We start from the raw sequence: 15,502 nt of genomic DNA, 5'->3' as shown, positions 1-15,502 counted from the left end.
AAAATATAACTATAAAGTGATTCTTAATTGATAATGTGCAGAAACAAATTTTATGTTGCTTATAAATGTAATATTAAGGCTATTTTCTAATTAAAACATATCCTGTATTACTATTCTTTTGTCAGATTTTCAAATTAAATGGTTGATCACATTGGTCAGTTGTTCAATAGAATATCTGTGAGAGTATAGCTACAAGTGTGTCAATGATAGAAAAGAAAAAAATCATGTCTGAAGAGATTCTCTCCTTACAAAGGTTATTGCATTTAAACATGAAATCTCCAGCTACTTAGAACACGTTTCTAGTCTATAGTTATCTTACTTTACATCATGACTTTCAAAGACATTTTAGCCTAAAATCCATGATTCAAACTAATTGATTGAACATCTTGTCCTTTGATTACATAAATATATATCCACCTTACCCCCACTCCTAATTGGTGGGTTGTTTTTCTTTGTTCCTAAAAGGAACAAAATGCTATCACTTTGTTGGGGGCAAGGTACATTGTGTGTGATTATGGCTGATCAGAACAATATGACCTTGAAAGGCTCTACCACGGATTGGGCACAAATAGTCCATATGAACATTCAGAGTGGAGATGGCACTACATCTGGGCACTTCATATTTACTTTGAGCTACTGAAATATCCTTTTAGCTCATATAGCACATCTTCTTTGATGTTGTATACCTGTGAAATAAGGGTCATATACCAGCATCATGCCAGGAAATCCCATCTTGATAGTACATAGGTATATTTAAGGGAGTAGTCATTGAAAATCCAAGACCTACACAAACAAAAGAAACCAACCATAAGGTGGTAAATTAACTGTAAAAGATGTGGTCATAATGGCATGGGGACCTGGGAGAGTTGAAGTGCAGATAGAAACAATTGCCACAGAGGAAAAGTTGACAACTCTGGGAGTGAGGCTGCTTGGGATGATGGAGCATGAGATGTGTGTCAAGACAGAACTTAGGTTGCTGAAATGCTCCATACTAGGGATCCCAAAGTGATAATCCTGAATATTTTTTCTCCTTTAGTTCCTGAAAACCTGAAGTCTTTTTTTGTGGACATTAAGAAAGTCTATTTAGCTTTCAATATTTTAAAGATTTAACTTGTTTTTAAAAAGAATTAAACACTACATCTACCAGACCATACTTATTGGGAATATGGTTAGGAAGAAACAACTGAAGGAGAAAATATTCTCATAGAACAGATAGAGATAGATCTGACACAAAACATCTGTTTTGCCATAAAAGCAGTGTCTGGCTGGGGGGTTGGGGCTAACGAAATAATAAAGAAAATTATCCTTTGATATTACTCCCAGAGTGAAATATAAACATTTATAATAGGAAAATCCATCTGGAAAAGAGTCAGTAGGATTAGGGGAAAATAGGAGTCAGTAAAAATCCCTAGTCATCATACTATGTGCTTTATCTTGCTTTGTACATATTGTGTGCAGATTATAAGCCCCTCAAGGACAGAGACTTTATCATTTGTTGTTGTTGTTGCTGTTGCTTTTGTATCTTTAATATCCACACTATGCTTGACACATAGTAGGTACTTAATAAATATTCATTCTTAATATAATTCTGATTTTATCATGAAAGTCAATGTAAAAGTAGGTTTGATTTGTTTTTATCAAAATTTACTAAACATAATATTCCATAAAGATTGGAATCTCTGTGCCAATATACATAATATATAATTTTTTCCATGAGAATAAATTAGACTGTTTATTTCTTTTGATTTAGACCCTTGTTTCCAAATAACTTTTTGTTAGTCTTCTGAAAGCTCAGCTTAGTAATTTCCTTTTATATATATGCTTAGCTAAACGAGTCTTGAAATTATTCACTCCTAACAAACCAAAAATTATTTCTCTGGCTTGTATGATGTTCCCAAGAAAAGTAGTCACATACTAATTTCTTCAGTCCTTCTTAGTTTTCTGCATGTATGCCATCTGTTCTTAGTCTTTATCTCTTTGTACCAAAATTCCTAATCCTCTTAATTACACTATTATTATATATCCTAATGTCCCCAAATGAACTTGTATGATCTTCTCATTCTCCAGAGGATAGAGGTAAGATGTGTTTGGTAAACTCTGTCCGGAGAAACTGTTACCTTGACATTTCTGTGGCCTCATTTTCAAGAACAAATGTCACTAGAGAAAGAAATATTTTTGAAAGGCTTTAGGTGATGCAAAGTGTCATCCAAAATAGAATGTAAGATCTTACAAATCTGCTTAGAGACTATATTTAGCTTGCAATTTTGTGTACCGAAGCTAATACTGCATTGTTAAAACAAATTAAGTACTAAAATACTTAATAAATACTTTTGATGATGAAGAGGAGGATGAATGTGTATAGTTAGTTCTCTAAGAATAGGAACCTACCCTTCTTGCCTCCAGCAGTGATCACTCTGTTAATGTTAAACAGAATAATGAGAGAAATAGATTGCTCTAGGCTAAAATTATCTACTACAGTCATCTGTCACCCTATTTTGTGAATTTTATGATCCAGAGGAGGAACTAGGAAATATTGATGTCATCATGTGAATTGTTCCATTTGTGTATATGAAGTCAGCATTTCCTGATTCTTTCCCCCAGAGCATAATCAGGTTAAGGGAGTTTCCCTGACCTTATTGCACCCTAGACTACCTACTTGGTCCAACAGTTCTATTTGGTGTACTGCTTGTCAAAAGGTTGGCCAAACCCAGAAAAGTCCTAGTGGACCCCATGCTCAAAACAGATAATGATAATTATAAACATGAGTTGCACTTCTAATAATCTATGAAGTATGCCATAGGGCACTTTGATTTTTCTCCCTAGATTTTCTTAAAATGAATGACATTTATTACAAGGTAAGAGAAAAACCAGTATTTGTTAAGGATATGTATTATTAGGAAAGAAAGCGAGCCAGGATACTGAAAGCTAGAGGCGGCAAATGTGGGTACAACAGGTACTAGAAGAATGTAAAAAAAAAATCTAGAGGAAGGCTTTTGTGTGTTGGGCAGATGGGCAGGAGAATATGAACAAAAAATTTGCAAGGATGGAATGAAATACATATTAATGGAATCATAGTTCTTTTGAAGAATTAAAAAGTTTGAAATCCAGCATTATTGTAAGACAAATGCAAATTAACTCCTAATTGATTCTTGGGAAGATATACTCCACTCTCTTATTAGTAGTTTGCTAAAGCCTGCCTAGAGGCGTTATGATAGGCTGCTATTAGATGAGTTATTTAGGACCTTTCTGAACCATCCTGAACTTCTTGTTACCTTACCAACCGCAAGGCATGAGATCTTAAAATCTTTATCATCTAAGAAGACACAAATATAGACCCTGAATCATTATACATTTCCACTGTATGTTGTAAACACTAGAGTTGGGGAAAAGGAAAACAAACATAAAGGAAAGATTCTATAGAATTTCCTCCATAGAAATAAACAAATAAATAAATAGATAGATAGATAAACAGACAAATAAATAAATAAATCAGGAACAGGGTTCCTGAATAGGAATCTGAATCTCTTAGGTGGCATCCTACTTATTTGATGGCAAGAGAAAGACTAAAATGACCCCTGATATGGTAATTGATATATGGAATTGTATATGCACATAGCCATATCTTTTCATCCTTCCCTTCTCCCCTCCCCATAATAGCTTTTGAGAATTAGTTCAGTAAAACACACAGTTTAGAAAGTCTTTGTGTTTTTCCATTCATCTATTTCAATATTATGTGCACAGTGAATGCTCAAAAAATGTTGAGAGCCTGCTTGCCTGGTTTTATCATTTAATCATCTGAATAATATTTATTGAGCATTTGGATATGGATCACTCAACCTTCTTTCTAACAAGAGTTAATCCTTGTACTTAAAAAAATATGCATGCCATTTAAAATAGTGATGGGGAGTATTTTGGTCATTTACCATAGCAAAAAAAAATTCAATCTAGAATTATATGCAAGTTTAAAAACAAACAAACAACCCAAATAACTTCCAAATCTATAGTAATTTGAGATGGGTTTATTTGTTTTGTTATTATTGTTGTTTTTAGAGAGAGATAGTTAAAATGTTCAGTTTCTGTTAAGGAATCATGATTTCAGTAACATGGATATATACTCTCCACTAGATCTAGCAAGATCATGGCAGACTGAGATCCTAGCATATGTAAATTGTCATGTTAAAAAAAAGTCATCATCTTCTGGTGACAACTTTTTGGACTTACACTATGACAGTGACAGTCTATCACTGAAACCCTTTCAACTAGGTAGGATCTTCCAGAGTTTATGACTTCTACAATTTAGTCTTGAGGAATCTAAGGTCATTTTCTTTTTTTTTCTTTTTTTAAAATTTATTTATTTATTTATTTTTATTTTTATTTATTTATTTTTTATTATAATAACTTTTTATTGACAGAATCCATGCCAGGGTAATTTTTTTACAACCTTATCCCTTGCACTCACTTCTGTTCTGATTTTTCCCTCCCACCTTCCACCCCCTCCCCTAGATGGCAAGCAGTCCTATATATGTTGAATATGTCCTAGTATATCCTAGATACAATGTATGTGTGCAGATCCAGTTTTCTTGTTGCACAGGGAGAATTGGATTCAGAAGGTAGAAATAACCCGGGAAGAAAAACAAAAATGTAAACAGTTTACATTCATTTCCCAGTGTTTTTTCTTTGGGTGTATCTGCTTCTATCCATCATTGATCAATTGAAACTGAATTAGGTCTCTTTGTCAAAGAAATCTATTTCCATCAGATTACATCTTCATACAGTATCTAAGGTCATTTTCAAGACAATGGCTCACACTAGGCATGAGAATAAAACTTTATTGGGGGTATATTCCTTTTGAAGGTGAGAGAAATATAAATGATCCATCTTACCAGATTTTAACATTAAAAAAGGAACAGAAAACTTTAAAAAATACACACACACACACACACACACACACACACTCTTAGCTTTTTAATGCTACCTTAGGTGACAAGTCATTGTTGGTAATATGCTATAATCTCCTCACACACCTTTAGCTTAAGTATCAGACAACCTGAGTTCAAATCTTGGCTCAGGCATTTCTTTCATATTTAATCTTGAATAAATCATGTCTCCTTTCAAGGTTCTCAGTTTCCTCATTTTTAAAATGGGGGAACTGGATTAAATGATTTCTAAATTTGCATTCAGTTCTACATCTAGGATCAAAAGTCTTCAATTTTTCTAGTTTTTTGTGTCACCTGGAATTTTCATTCTTCCCAAGTTATGATATTTCATAATCATCATTGTCTAATGTTCACCTCTTGTAGTCCCTAGTACATAACAATTACTCAATAAATGTTTGCTAAATGAATGAATAAACAGATAAATGAATGAATGTAGTATTCTCTACTTGGTCTTTAGCATTTTGGTTTCTTCATTTGAGGTCTATGAATTCCCCCTTTTATTTCCTAAATTCTTGTTTCTGTCCTTTCATTCCTCTCTTCTATTTTCAATTGATTATAAGAGAAGACACCTGATACTGGCCTAAAGATTGAATTATTATATCGAGAAACTCGGTGATAATAATATTTCTTTTATAATTTTCCCCATTAGATCCCTCTATTCTTTTGCAAGTCATAGGTCATCATGATTGGGAAAAAAGCTGAGACTGATAAATACCTGCTTTCCTCTCCTCTTAGCATAATTTCTGATTGTGAGACATGAAAAAGATAGACACATATGGGCAGTAAGATATCTGGGGATTTTTGTATTTAATTATGAAGAAGATCTTTCAAAATATGATTCATGTTTTCTGACAGTGTGCTACAAATTATGCATCACAGGTAGAAGAAAGGCATCAGCAGCATTCATCTTAGCAAATAAGAAAAATTGCTTGCTGAGACATAAAAGGAAGTACAAGAAACATGATGGCCTAGACTTCTGAGTAAACTGTATTTAATTGAAAGAAGAATGAAGACAACTATTACCATCATTATCATAAAAATATGTATTGCAAATCTGCATGCAATAATTACTATATATAGGGTGCAGGAAAAACAAAAAGTACATTGCCTCCTTAATGCTCTAAGACAACCATTCCGATTCCTTGCATTGAGGAGGCAAGAAGTTGGAGGTTGTCTTTTGATTGCTATATAGCTCATGAGCCCCCACTAGTGTGTTTCCCATCATGATTATCATTTATCAATTTGAATCATCTAGTTACCCAGACAGACTTAAGTAACTCTTTTTTGGAGGCAATTGGGGTTAAGTGACTTGCCCAGGGTCACACAGCTAGGAAGTATTAAGTATCTGAGTTCAGATTTGAACTCAGGTCCTCCTAACTTCAGGATACTTACTCCTAACTTCACTCCTAACTTCTAACTTCTATACTCCTAACTTCAGCTGATACTCTATCCACTACACTAATTAGCTGCTCTACTTAGTTAACTTTTAAGAAGGGCTATTTAAGGAAGTAGTATAAGAATAGTTAATACAAAACACTCCTCCAAATATGTGTGGAGCTCAAAGGAAAATGGACTTAAGTTTAGGGAGCATATGTAGTAAAAGGGATAATTCACAACTCCTTTTTTCCTGGACTCCTCAAGATGTTACTCTTAAGTGTGATACAGTTTTCTGCTGAGATCTTTGTAGAATTATAAATTGTGTCTAATCTGTCCTTGGCTCCCAATGCCATCAGCTAGTCCAAGGATGCAGTTCACAAGTTCCTCTGGTCAATGATGGTGGTAGTGGGGAAGAGACCAAAACCGAGATTGGAGAGTTCTCTTTTTTCCTCAAACAACTCCTCAGAAAAGTTAACTGGGATACCTTTTCCTTATTCACTATTACCTGAAATCTCTTTCAATTTTGAATTTGTTTGCTATTTTATAGAGGACTCATGGGCACATGACTAAGTTCCTTTGGCCAATTCAAATGTTTTTCATTTACTCCAATTCATCCATTGGATTTTTAAAGACATAATTTGGTTAAGGCCTTTTATCATGTGTTTGGAATGTGTTTGGAATTTGATTCAATTAAAGACTAGTAAAGGCACCAAGATATTTACAGGATTAAGGTAACTTGATTGATTTACTCATTTTATTTTAATATTTATAGGAAATGGGATTAAAAAGGGGAAATAAGCACATTTATACTTATAGCCCTGTTACCCAATGACCTTAAAGAATTAATAGGTTCTCTGAGTACTGTCTGTTTCATGAGTTGTCAGGGAGTAGAAGATTCCAATGTTTCTAAATTTCCTGGCTGATCATTTATCAAGAGTGGGAGATAATGACAGATAAACTTAATGCTATGGCACCACCTGTGGAATATTAAAATAGCCAGAGAAAAATGTCTAGCCAGTTGAATGGGAACTTTGGGTAAAGCTTACAGAAAAAATATGGACAAGGGTTTCCTAGGATGAGATGTGAAGGAGTTTTGATTTATTTGCTCAGGTAATGAAGAGATCTAATTCAAAGAACCTGGATAATAGGCAAGTACTGCTAAGGTGCCACTTCTCCCATCTTCTAGGTCAGCATTGGAATGAGATACTCTGATACACAGAAATCATATAACATACTGTTGTGGTTTTTTATTCAGTGACATTCAGCAGTTCAAAGTACTTGTACAGTTTCCCATTTCCTGTGTCTGTGTGATCATATACAACATATCCATGGGTGGAGATACATGACTGGACTTTCCCACATTTATCCTCCTAGACTTTTCAGATACTATCTTTGCTTCTCACTTTTCAGTCTCCTTTGAGCTTCTCAGAATTTTAATTGGTGGGGAGTAGGTTGCAGGGAAGGAGAAGTGTCAATATCTTTGTTCCCTCCTTCTTGCTGCTTGGGACTGTAATTGGCTGTGACTGTACTTGTAGAATGGACCCTTGACATACAGCTTCTTTTCATGCCTTGGAAAAAACTTGTCTCATCCAGCATATCTGATACATCCTAGAATCAGAGCAGCAATTGGAAACTTTAGAGATGGATATACATATAGAAATGGTTATAAGAAACCTAAAAAGGAGTTAATTGATTTAGTAGGTGAGTATAGACTCACCTATAATTCTAGGTGAACTTTTCAAGTCTTTCATGTCCTGGAAACAATCTAATTGTTGTCTTTGGGGCCTTAATTATTTACCTCAATATGTGGATCCATGTATTGATCCAAGAAATGAATCATCTCACTTTCCCAGAGAGATGCGCACATTTTATTACTATTATTATTGTTATCATTTTTAAAATATATGTATAGTTTTCAACATTCACTCTTGTAAAACCTTGTGCTTCAAATTTTTTTCTCCTTCCCCTCCTTCCCTTAGAAAGCAAGTTATCTAATATATGTTAAACATGTACAATTCTTCTATACACATTTCCACAATTATGCTGCACAAGAAAAATCAGAACAGAAAAAAAAGAGAGAAAGAAAACAAAAATCAAGAAAACGATAAAAAAAAAAAGATGAAAATACTATGCTGTGATCAACATTCAGTTCCCACAGTCCACTCTCTGCATACAGATGGCTCTCTCCACCACAAAGGTGTTGGAATTGGTCTAAATCACTTCATTGCTGAAAAGAGCCACATCCATCAGAATTGATGATCACATAATCTTGCTGTTGCTGTATACAATGTTCTTTTGGTTTTACTCACTCTTCTTAGCATCAGTTCTTGTAAATCTCTCCAGGTCTTTCTGAAATCATTCTTCTGTGTTATCATTATTATTATATATCTTTATAAGGATCTCAGACTACTCTCCAGGTTTAAAATATATATATTCATAATAAAAGTGGATTTCAGAGGCTATCCTCTGTTATACTTTGTTTTCAGATTGAACTACCTCTTATATTGCTCTTGTTGAGTTGGTTTTCTTGGCAAAGATATGGTTTGCCATTTTCTTCTCCAGTTCATTTTATAGATGAGGCTACTAAGGCAAACAGGGTTAAGTGACTTGTCCAAGGTCACGTATCTAGTATGTGTCTGAGGTTATATTTGAATTCATAAAGATGAATCTTCCTAAATGCTACCCAGTACTCTATCCACTGCCCCATCTAACTGCCTGCCTCTTATATATCTAGTTATGTTAATTCCTTAGTATAGTCTAATGAAATAAACAGAACAATTCATCTTTCTTTTGTGACAAGTTACATTGTGAAAGATTTTCAGATCCTTTTTAGCTCTCTTCTCCAGGGTAAACAATATGTGTCCTTGTAGCCATTTTTCTTGGGTTTTATTTTCCCTACTTTAGTGGTTTTTGTTTCTTCCATAAAAGTCAACACTCTTTAAAGCTTAAGCTATGGAAGTACAAATTAGATTTTATAGTCTAACAATGGCATTACTAATTAGAATTACTGGATTTAGAGACTCAAGAGTACCTAGGTTCAAATACTGGGTTTATAACATTGTCTAAATATCTTTCAGCAAATTTACAACTTCTCTGGGCTTCAATTCCTTCACTTGTTAAAAAAAAAAAAAAAAAAAAAAAAGAGAGTTGGATTAGATTTCTAATGTCTCCTATCATTCTACTATGATAATAAAGGAAAACTTGGTTCCCAATGATTGTTGTGCTTTTCAATAAAGACAAAGTCACAGCATTATTGGTTAATATGATAAAGGCATATCATACAAGACAACAACATAATATGTATTATATAATACAACATAATATAGTCTTATTCTCTAGATGAGGAAAACTGATGTGAAGAAAAGCTGTGATTTGTTTGAAGTTCCTGAGTGAGTCAGTAATTCAGCTGGCTGAGTCTAGAACCCACACTTCCAGATCCTGAGTGTCATATCATGATCTCCTTTGCCATATTGCATTTTTTAGTTGTGATTATTCTTCTTTAGGGAAAAATAAACTCCAAACCAAAACCACTGGTATGGAGAAATGCATTGATGTGTCTTGGTCTTTAAGCATGGTGTATATAAATGTCCAGTGCCTAGTGATTTTCAGAGAGAAGGGTTTTAGCTGCTTGGCTAATGACTCCATCTTGTGCCTGGGATGGTTAGGGTTAAAAGAGTGGGTTCTTTGCTCCCTAGCTTTCTTGTTCCAGAGCTGTTTACTGCAAAAAAATAAAATAAAATAAAAAAAAGATCCTGGAAATGCTATTCATGCAGAGGAAGGAGGAGGGGAGGAGGAGCCCAAGATCAAAAGAGAAACTTTGTAGGAAGTAAGAAGGGCATGACAGAATGTACTGTATGTATGGTAAGAATTAGTCCTTTCAGCTCCTTTCAGGAATTGAGGGTTCAGAGTCAAAGGCAGCATTGTCTTTGTCTGGCTTCTGTCATCTTTCCTCCAATGTCCTGGGTGAGGTGGAGGGCATGTTTTCAATAGAGCAATCATAGACTTTGAGGTTTTAATGCCTGTCTTAGTTTGTGGTTTTGTGAATTTGGAGTTAGGGGTCCTGGGTTCAAATTCTACCTTTAACTACAACTTCTCTTGCTCTCAGTTCCTTATAAAATGAGGGATTTGGGCCAGATGATCTCTCTAGTCCCTTCCTGCTTCTGAAGCTTTGATTTTATGATCCACTTTTCTGGATCTCTGTTGCTCATGGGCTAGGGGACAAAGTTGGTGTTGAATTAATGTCCATTGCTAACAAATGGATGCTGAGCTGTTCTGGTCTATGTGAATGTGAAAAGGCCCAGAGAAGAAGCAAAATAGCACTGCTTGGGGGACACCCAAGGGACGTTTTGAGCCACTTTAGGAATTGTGGCAGGGTGAGTGTAACTGATTGAGGCTGTAACCTCTTTCTATCTGTTCTCATTATTAGAGTTTTCATTTTCTCTTCTCTTCTCACCCCTCCCATCTGTATCTATTTATTTTCAAAAGATTTTTAAATTTTTGCATATTCGCCTTCAGACTGTCCCCTAGGGTACTTTACTGAACCCCCTCTTCTGTCCCAGAGCATCTTTAATCGATGTTTTCTGGCCTCAGGGACCCTAATTGCACAATGGAGGTCACCTACTTAAGGAAAATGTTATCTAACTCTGGATTTGTTCCCAAACTTAAAAGAAAAGGGAAAAAAGTTGCTATCTCATTCTTTTTCGGCATCTCCAAGTATTCTCCTAGAGCATGTGACATGTGTGCTGCTAGGATGTGCATCAGTCCATTAAGATGGAAAGCAGCAGCAAGAGGGCAATTCCAAGGGGAACTGTATGGGTGTCAGCCAGTGGCAAGTAAGTATTTAGTTCATTGTAGGATTAATGATAATGGCATGTGTGTGTGTGTGTGTGTGTGTGTGTGTATGTGTTTTGATTCTAGAACCATGAAATTTAGAAATGAAGCTTAGAGATCCACTAGTACAGACCCTTCACTTTACAGATGAAAATGAGGCTCAAAGAGATGCAATTCAACCCTATGTCTCTTGTCCCACAAGTGGCTGATTTGTCAGGCAGTGCCCACTGGGCACTGCCTACCTCTTCCAATACTCTGTGGATTTTGGCTCTTTCCCAATGCTGACCTGTTTATTCAGCTGACAGTGTAACTTACCCATCCCTTCCTGGGCTCTTCCCCTTCTGCCTCTGCCTATGTGTTGGCAGGGTTGATGACATGCATCCTCTGGCCTTGGGGTGAATCATAACATTGCTTAGACATGAATCTGACCTATCTCGCCAACATTCCAGGTCTCTGCTTTCCTCCCGGCTTTGAGGACTGACTTCTGGCTTTGATTTGTTTGATTCCAAGCCTGTCAGAGTTCTGTCTGGACGATTCCTGTATGCCCAGATTGCTTTTTAGGAGTGGAATACTACTACCAGTCTAGCCAAAGACCTATCTTAAGAATTAGTCCTTTAGTTAAGATCTCCAGAACAAATGCTTTGGGACTGGCAAATATGGCAAAATATGTCTCGTGATCTTTTGGTATTTCTCGCAAGATTTCTTTACAGTTGTATATATAGGCAAAGGAGAGGGGAGAAGGCAGCAAGGCAAGGCAGGTATCTTCAGCATTCCTGCTAGGAGATACTGGCTTAGATTGGTATCACTAGGCATTTTTCTTATTTGCTGTTCCAATAACAACCATATTTTTCCATGGCCTTCCCACAAGCATCTGCTGCTTGGAGACCTTTTTCATTTTGAGGAAGAATGGCCCCCAAAGAGGGGAGGCTAATTTTGCTCATCTCTTTGGCTAGTTGCTGCATTCTAGCCAATCTCTTAAACATAACCTAGGTGTGACTCATGTCCAGGGATATCCCCAGTCATCCCACGTGCTATTGCATACATACATATGTATGTGTGTATATATATATGTACATATATATGTAAGTATGCATATCATATATGTATATAGCTATAGTATGTTCTCTTCAGTCATCACAACATAGTTCCAGGCTTGGAGTTCCAAAGTTCAAGGATTTAGCTCTTTTAGACCAATGCTTCTTAAACTTTGGTTTTTAACCCCATTTTGGGTCATGTAACTGAAAGTAGGAGTTGTGAAATTGACTTATCAATAAATGTTTATATTTAAATAAATTTCTATATTTAGATATAGATTTGTATATCTATTTACATACCTGTATACCAGGGGGTCACATAAAAATTTCTCAGCTGAAAAGGGTTCTCAAGTGCAAAAAGTTAAAAAAAAAAAAATAACCACCTGTTCTAGCGTATGTCCTCTTGAAATCCTTATTGAAGAATATAGTAGGATAAACAGGAAGATGACCCAGGTTGGGGACATGTGACTAATCAATATATGTTAGTATCTAAAGAAATATGAATTTAAAAAATTACTAATGTAATCCTGGGTTTTTATTCACCTAGGGACACCATAGGGTACACAAAGTGCTGAGTCTGAGTCAGAAAGATCTAAATTCAAATGTAGACCATATACTGATCAGCTATGTGATCCTGAGCAAGTCTGTTTGTCTTAGTTTCCTAAACTATAAAATAGAATAAGAAAATCTACTTACTAGAGTTGTTGCAAGGATCAAATTAGATCATATTTATAAAGAACTAAGCATAATGCTGGTTATAGAATAGGAGCTTAGTAAATGTTCCTTAGCTCCCTTTCCAAGCTCCCTGCCTAGAAAGTGTTGCTATGGAGATGAAATTCTCAAACATCAGTACCTGTTTCTTTCTTTTTATGCCCTAGCCCAAGAGATGTGTCTCCTCTCTCTCTAAAAGAATCAAAACCTCTTTCTATGACAGCATTAATCATACCAGACAAGTATTAAGCAGCCACCCAATTTTCTTTGTTTATAATCAAACACAGACAATACATGAAAATACAAATAGGGCAAGGAAATCAGATTAGGAAGTATGTAATTGTCTGAAGAAGTACTGGCCATTTTGGCTGGGGGCTGGGGACAAGGGGGAAGGGGAAGAGGAAGATTCCTTTATTTCTTCTTCTTGTTGAATAGGAAGTAAAGTAGGGCCCATAGTAATCAACCTCATTAATTATAAATCTCCTGTCACCATCCAGCCACTGCATCCAGACAAGACAGTGACATGATAAGACTGGGGAGATAAACAGAGGAGCTGGTACTTAAAAATTAGATTTTGTTAGTAGCATATTTCTGCCTGAATGGTGTGAGATAGACCATCTCTCTAATCTCTTCTAGCTCTGTCTTTCCAGAAACCTCTAAAGCCAATTTCATAGATATCATTAAACTTGTAAATTCTAGGATAGCATCTATATTTCATTAGCAATATCCCAGGGTTTTTTGTGTTTTAGGAGGGAAAATACTAATGACAAAGGTAATGAGGAAAGGTTTCTCAAGAGATGGGCCATGACTTGGATATTGAGGGAAACTAAGGATTAACACTGGTTTCTACTAATCTAATTTGAACTGGTTCCTGCTGGTCATAACTAGACTTCAGCAAAACATGTTGAAAAAAGAATCCCAAGGAGGAAAAGGTCACTTTTATTGTAAGTGGTCAGGGAAAACTTCAAGCAGAAGATAAGACTTGAGGAGAGAGGTAATTCAGACATAGAACTGCAGCAAATTTTTATGAAGTGCTTGTATATAAAGGATAACCGAATTGCATTTTGAGAATAATGAAAACATGAGTGTGGCCAGAACAGTGGATTTATCATATAGGAGGATTATGGGACATTATTATATAGTTGGGAATATAATTTGGGATTAGATTGTAGATGGTTTCTGAGTGCCAAAATGAGGGGTTTAGACTTTATGCTGTAGATAATTGGAAATCATTAAAGGTTTGTGAAGAATAAAGCGGTATGATGAAAATAACATTTTTAGGGAGACGTGAATAGAATAAAATGGGAGGGGGACTAGAGACAGGAGGAATAGGAAGGTTGTTATTGTAATAATCTAGGTATAAAATGAGAAGAGCCCAACTTTGGGTAGTGCTTGTGGAAAGGGAAAGGAAATAACTTTGAATTATCATGAAAAGACATTTGACAGTAGACTTTCCTTTAAATTTCCTCTGGTTTTCTGGGTTCCCCCTTTACTACTTATTCTATGCTTGATCTTCAAAGGTGATGGCCTCTCTGGTTAGTTTCTCCAGTAAAATACAAAGCCCTAATTTTCTGACCTTTCTCTGGGTACTTTGGAAGGACAGAATGCTGCTGTACTTTCCTGAGGGAGTTCTTGGTACTTTTTGAATGAGTCACTGAGAACAATTTCTTGGAGAAGGGCAAAGACTTTTGTTAAAGGGCAAAAAGGGTGGCCTTATGGGACCTATTAGAATTTCTTCTCTTGTCTCTATATTCTTTCCTTAATATTCTCCTGTTTAGGAGAAAAACTATTTATTTGTTGTGTTCTCTTGCTTCTGAATGACAGGTGTGTAGACAAAGAACAAGTGGACTGCATGCGCATTACTAGAATAGGTTTTTTTCTACTCTGGTACTAAAGGGAAACTGAGACTCAGGAAGGAGAAAGACTTACCCAGTGGATTAACAACTGAGCTGGGACTAGAACCCAGGTGGCTTGGCTTGAAGCCCATTTTGACCACATTGCTGCCCACATAGCCTGAGTGAATCAACAACAAGCAATTCATTGAGCAACTGCACAAATAACAATGAGTGATCATAGTAAGAAATAGTCACAAAGCAACTTCAGCCCCCATCCCTCCCTGAACTCCAGATTACCAGGGAACCCTCTGAAACTGTAATAGCTTCAATGTGTTTGACCAGTAGCTTGAACTAGTATTAAATCTGGGCCAGCATCCCTTTTGGATTCACAGCCCCAGTCTGAACATACATTGGCTGAACAGGATTCTAGGGTGAAACCTGGGAGTTATTGGAGTTTCTGATATATTTAGGAGCCCTAACCTATGTGCTCTCTATTATCAGTTTGAATTGACATTTAGAAAGGGTATTTGCTAAGCAAGTAAAACAAAGATATTTGTTACAGAAACATCTCTCAAACCAGGGATACATGCTCTTGATTCCTTATATATGGGAATTATTATATATCAAGGCCCTGTAAAATATGTCCTATGCCAACTATTGGCAGCTACCCGATTCTATGCATGGGTTGATAATCAGTCAGTAAATATTTATTAAGTGCCTACTATGTGCCAGGCACTGTCCTACACAACAGAGTTCATAGAATAGCACTGGCACATGT

At 35.9% G+C, this 15,502-nt stretch overlaps 1 long non-coding RNA gene across 1 annotated transcript; it reads right to left on the bottom strand.

The window, feature by feature from the left end:
- Positions 1 to 7,409: 7,409 nt before the first annotated feature.
- On the bottom strand, positions 7,410 to 15,329 carry LOC116423425. The gene is made up of 3 exons (XR_004234037.1): positions 14,819 to 15,329; positions 12,562 to 12,667; positions 7,410 to 7,922 (listed from the first exon to the last, which is right to left on the bottom strand). It is a non-coding gene; the product is annotated as an uncharacterized LOC116423425 (long non-coding RNA).
- Positions 15,330 to 15,502: the final 173 nt, after the last annotated feature.

This window comes from Sarcophilus harrisii, chromosome 4, assembly GCF_902635505.1.
Source record: "Sarcophilus harrisii chromosome 4, mSarHar1.11, whole genome shotgun sequence".
Classification (NCBI taxonomy): Eukaryota; Metazoa; Chordata; class Mammalia; order Dasyuromorphia; family Dasyuridae; genus Sarcophilus; species Sarcophilus harrisii.
The sequence above is the reverse complement of the archived record's forward strand: the minus strand, read 5'-3'. Positions and strand labels throughout refer to the sequence as shown.